Raw genomic sequence first — 6,477 nt, forward strand, 5'->3', positions numbered from 1 at the left:
AGTAATAAATGAAAATTTTTACAAATATATATTTTTCATAAATATCATTAATATTAAAGTATATTATTAAAATTTTCAATGAAGTAATCAATTTAAATATATACTTATTTATTATACCATATATTTTAAATAAAAATGCAACCGCACACAGTATTCTCAAGTGGCCACCCATCCGTGGTACTGACTGTGGCAAATGTTTCTTAACTATTATTTTATAAAATATTTATACAAAAAATAATTTACTCTTATCAAATATTAATTTGTGGCCTGTATTAAGGCCTATGTTATTTTCATTTTTTAGCAAAAATAATGAAATATTTCAATATATTATTAAAGTAACAGATCATTTCTTTTTTGGTGCTGCTTTTTTAATTTTTGTAGGAGATGATTTGGCAACAGAAGCTTTCTTAGCTTTTGGTGCTTTCGGTTTACGAGCAGGGCTACTTTTGGCAGCGGATTTTGTACTTTTTGCTGGTTTTGCTTTAACTGGTGCTTTTTTTGATGCCGCTGATGATTTTGCAGTAACTTTTTTAGCAGCAGTTGATGATGATGGAGTCGCTTTTTTTGCTTTAGGCTTTTTGGCTGCCAATGATGTAGTTGTGGCTTTCTTTTCTTTTGGTGCCCGTTTACTTTTAGCACTCTTTGCTGAACCTTTTGCTCCACTTTCTTTTTTGGATACTTTTGATTTAGCTGAAGAATTAGATGAAGCGGAAGCAGCCAATTTGAATGAACCAGATGCACCTTTACCTTTAGTTTGTACCAAGGCTCCCTCAGTTACAGCAGCTTTTAAATATTTTTTAATAAATGGTGAAATTTTATCAGAATCCACTTTATAATTTGCAGCTAAATATTTTTTAATTGCTTGTAATGATGAACCACCACGTTCTTTTAAATTTTTAATTGCGTTAACAACCATTTCTGATGTACGTGGATGTGTTGGTTTTGAATGTTGTTTTGTACGTTTAGCACCAGAAGCTGTTGCTTTTTTTGTTGGTGTTGTAGAAGCAGCAGTAACCGCAGTTGCTGCAACAGCTGTAGAATTTTCTTCGGCCATATTTTTTTACTTTATAAAAATAATGTATTTATTATAAATATTTAAATGATAAAATATAATAATTCTATCAAATAAAAAATAAAGGTTTTCAATTATATCATTATTCACAATAATATAAGTCCCTATGTAAGTCAAAGTACCATGTAGAAAACACATAAAAATTAAATAGTATTTCTAATTTACTGTCGTAGTAAACATGATTTATTTTTTCAATTTCTATAATATATAAAATAATAAATTATAAATTTAATAATAATATTTATTTTATAAATTAAAATATATTTAATTTTTTTATTAACAATTATTAATAAACATAGTTTAATATTAATTATTTCAATCATACAAAACAATAATATTTTTAAGGTAAACTTAAAAAGTATATATTTTTATTTTTTATTTAATATCGATTTATTATAAATTATTAGTATATAAATAATTAAAAAATTTAATATATAAATATATATATTATAGTATAAGATTTCATTTTTAGAAAAACTTTTTTTGTCAATAATGAAAACGTATTATTATGAAATGTGTTAATCGAACATTGACAAAATATATTTCATTAGAAAATACTTTTATTTATGCATTAATATCAATAATTAACTATTAAATTAATTTTTTCATAATTATATAAAGAAATTTTATACTGATATAAGTATTTATATATTATAATATTTATTTTAAATATAAAAAAATTTATGACAAAATATATTATTAGAGTATTTGTTGAGATTAATATAAGATTATTTTAAATAAGAATTAATTTATATAATTATTAAAATATTATTAATTTTATGTTATGTAATTTTAATAAAAATAAATAATAATAATAATAAATATACAAATTTTTTAACAATTTAAATTTTATATGATCTAAATAATTTTGTTAAGTACGATATGAGAAATCATTGTAAGCTTCGTTAAGAAACTTTGTAATATAAAATAATAATAATAATATTAAATATATAAATAAATAAAATAAATTTGATATATATTTTTAGTTCATTCTGTGTATAAATCAAAGGATACCGAATAATTGGTAACGGATGCGATATATTATAGTATCGAGTATTAAAACATAATATATAAATTTATCTTGTTATTCAAATTTTTTGTTACTTAACTTATGTATTTAGAAAATTTATAATATTATTTATATAATTGACATAAAATCTTATAAATTGAAATTTTATTAATATGTATCAAAAGAAGAGAGTAACGTATTGATATAATATCAAAGGATACTGATTATTTAAATAACGAATACGTCATATATTGTTTGTGTAACGAAGTTCACTTGGCCATCTAGTTTAAAATAACATTTTCAATAGAAAGTTTATATGCTTTGTTTTTTTTTTTTTTTTAATTATTAAAAAAATAAATTGAAATTTAATTCAATCAAATTTTATAATAATTTTAAAAAAATTTTTCCTTTTAAAAAATATTTTGTGATGTTGTGATAATATGTATTAATACAAGTGCATCCTGATACTTTTATCTCTAGTAAAGGTATGAGTATCATGAACAGTTTTGTTATCTAATGATATTATTTTGATAATATTTTGTGTATATTCTTATAATATTTTGTCTAAATATCATCATAATACAATATTATTTTGATAATATTTTATGAATATTCTTATAATATGTTACCTAAATGTCATCATAATATGATGAATTATTTCCATAATAACATATAAAAAAAGAAAAAAAAAAAAAGAATCATTAATTTATAATTATTTAAATTGATTCTTTAAAAAAATATTATAATATATTATTTATAAAAATAATTTTTACTCTTATTTTAAATAAATTTGTGGCCTTTTAATAAAAGGCCTATGATCGATGTATTATTATTATAAAAATTAATGCAATGTTTTTAATTTATGCTTTCTTTTCAGTTTTCTTTGGTAATAACACTGCTTGAATGTTTGGTAATACACCACCTTGAGCAATTGTTACACCAGATAATAATTTATTTAATTCTTCATCATTACGAATTGCCAATTGTAAATGACGTGGAATGATACGTGTTTTTTTGTTATCACGGGCAGCATTACCAGCTAACTCGAGAACTTCTGCAGCCAAATATTCCATAACAGCAGCCAAATATAACTGGGGCACCAGCACCTACTCGTTCAGCATAATTTCCTTTTCGTAATAATCTGTGAATTCTTCCAACAGGAAATTGTAATCCTGCTCGGCTTGATCTTGACTTTGCCTTTCCCTTTACTTTACCACCTTTACCTCGTCCAGACATAGCGAATAAATTTATTTAATTAATATTTTTTTTTGTAAATATAATCACACAGATGTGTACGTTACGGGGATTGTAACATAAATGTTTAAAATGTTATTTGGGTATTTTAATTTATAATATTTATAAAATATAAAACTTTAAAAATAAACCAATCACCTTATAGTATTATTTTTAGCCAATCAGAGAGTAGTATTCATTTTTATTGTTATATCCATCTTCGCGTATATAATACGCTAGTTGTATACACGACACGCTCATACATATACTGACTGGTGTTCTGTAACTATCTGTGTATATTAATTGTTTGTAACAATGCCACCAAAAACAAGTGGAAAAGCAGCAAAAAAAGCTGGCAAAGCTCAAAAAAATATATCAAAGAGTGATAAGAAAAAGAAGAGGAAGCGCAAGGAATCATATGCAATTTACATTTACAAAGTATTAAAACAAGTGCATCCTGATACTGGTATCTCTAGTAAAGCTATGAGTATCATGAACAGTTTTGTTAATGATATTTTTGAACGTATTGCTGCTGAAGCATCACGTTTAGCACATTATAATAAACGTTCAACAATCACAAGTCGGGAAATTCAAACCGCAGTTCGATTATTATTACCTGGTGAATTGGCAAAGCACGCTGTTAGTGAAGGTACTAAAGCTGTTACAAAATATACAAGTTCAAAATAAATAAATCGAAAATATTATTTAATTGATAACATAAAAATACATCAACATATAAAAATGGCTCTCTTTTTAAGAGAGCCATCAAATTTTTTAAATAAGAGTAAATTATTTTTATATATACAAAAAAATAAAATAAACAATTATTAATATCATATTTAATATAAAATTTTATATATTAATAGCTTGAATATATCTATTATTAGTATATCAATATTATTAATTTTAAATATAATAAAGGATATCGCGGCATATATATCGTAAATCAGTGTAATGCAAATGCATTACATTACCTTTATTATTTTCATTTTACATTTACTACTTGTTTTTGTACGCTTATAATTATTAGAAAAATATTTTTAATAATTTTAAAAAATAAATGAAATAATAAAAATTTAATAATAAATTATTTATTGAAAGTATAAAAAATGGTATAGCAAAATCTTTATTTTCTTTGATTAAGGCGAAATGTTTTATTAGTTATAAATTCGATAATCTCCTATCGATACTTGTTACTCTTAACTTGTATATATAAAAAATATAATAGTATATTAATTTATAATAAAATTTTTTCAAAAATTCAATAAGTTATTGTAAAATAAAATAGATAATATACAAATTATAATTTATTATTGCAGATATATTACAATAAAAAAAAAAAAAATAAATAAAAATATTTGGTAATGTATGTTATAAACAAAATAATTTGTTGTAAACAAATTATATAATATGTTATATTTATTAACAAATTTATTTACTCTTATATAAATAAAATTAGTGGCTTCCCAAAAAGGAAAGCCTGTTTAAATTTATCGGATGTATTAAATATTCTTTAATAAATTTACTAAATATTTTAAGTAAATTATTATATTTTCTTAACCTCCAAAACCATACAAAGTACGACCTTGTCGTTTTAATGCATATACAACATCCATAGCTGTAACTGTTTTACGTTTTGCGTGTTCAGTATATGTAACAGCATCCCGAATAACATTTTCAAGGAATACTTTAAGTACACCACGTGTTTCTTCATAAATTAAACCAGAGATACGTTTTACTCCACCTCGTCGTGCTAAACGACGAATTGCAGGTTTTGTAATACCTTGGATATTATCACGCAAAACTTTTCTATGACGTTTTGCACCCCCTTTTCCAAGACCCTTTCCACCTTTTCCTCTGCCAGTCATTTTAATAAAAAATTATTTACAATATTTTAACGAACGGATAACACGTGTGTTAACCTCACAAGTATTGTAATGTATGTGAGCGCCGGTACAATTGTGCCTTTTTATATAAAGCATTAAAGATTTTTTAAGCCACGCCTATACAATTTGATTAGTCCATACTCTGATAGCTATCCAATAGGATATGACAACAAAAATTTTGAAATTTCATATAAATATAAATACAACACATTTATTTCGCATTTAAACATTTGACTTTGTAGTATCAAATTGTCGAATATAATTTTAAAAATTGTGTGTTTTTTTGTAAAAACATTATTATTTGAAAATGGCTAGAACCAAGCAAACTGCACGTAAATCAACTGGTGGTAAAGCACCAAGAAAACAATTAGCAACGAAAGCTGCACGTAAAAGTGCACCAGCAACTGGTGGAGTAAAAAAACCACACAGATATCGTCCTGGTACAGTAGCTTTACGAGAAATTCGTCGTTATCAAAAAAGTACTGAATTGTTAATTCGTAAATTACCATTCCAACGTTTAGTACGTGAAATTGCACAAGATTTTAAAACCGATTTACGTTTCCAAAGTTCAGCTGTTATGGCATTACAAGAAGCTAGTGAAGCCTATTTAGTAGGTTTATTTGAAGATACCAATTTATGCGCAATTCATGCAAAGCGTGTTACAATTATGCCTAAGGATATACAATTGGCAAGACGTATTCGTGGAGAACGTGCATAAGCGTTTTAAATGACAATTTAAAAAAAAAAAAAACAAATAAGAAATATTTTCGGTCCTATATATAGGACCAACATATATTATTAAATAAGAGTATATTATTTTTATTAAAAAATATATATATATATATATATATATAAATTATTGAAATAAAATTAAACATTATTAAAATTTTGTTATAATTATAAGCGATTGCTATTTCTAAAAATAAATAAATTTCATAAAATTTATATTATTTTATATTCATTTGAAATATTAAAAAAACTTCTCGCTTTAAAGTAACCATGATATGAGTTATAAATGCAATAAAATTTTATACAAAAAATAATATTTATTTGTTGACGAATAATATAAAAGGTTTACATTTCTAAATAACATATATTTATATATGGTGTGTAAAAAAAAAGAAAAGAAGAAAAATAATTTATATTTTTAATATAAAAAGGCAACCGCACACAGTGTTCCCAAGCGGTCACCCATCCAAGTACTGACTGTGCCCAATGTTGCTTAACTTCGGTGATCGGACGAGAACCGGTGTTTTCAACGTGGTATGGCTGTTGCC

The 6,477-nt window shown here is 24.1% G+C and overlaps 1 non-coding gene across 1 annotated transcript; it reads right to left on the reverse strand.

Moving 5' to 3' along the window:
* Window positions 1-6,358: 6,358 nt before the first annotated feature.
* Window positions 6,359-6,477, reverse strand: LOC123304321. Its single transcript, XR_006536352.1, has one exon. It is a non-coding gene; the product is annotated as a 5S ribosomal RNA (ribosomal RNA).

The sequence above is a fragment of the Chrysoperla carnea genome, assembly GCF_905475395.1.
Source record: "Chrysoperla carnea chromosome X unlocalized genomic scaffold, inChrCarn1.1 SUPER_X_unloc_4, whole genome shotgun sequence".
Lineage (NCBI taxonomy): Eukaryota > Metazoa > Arthropoda > Insecta > Neuroptera > Chrysopidae > Chrysoperla > Chrysoperla carnea.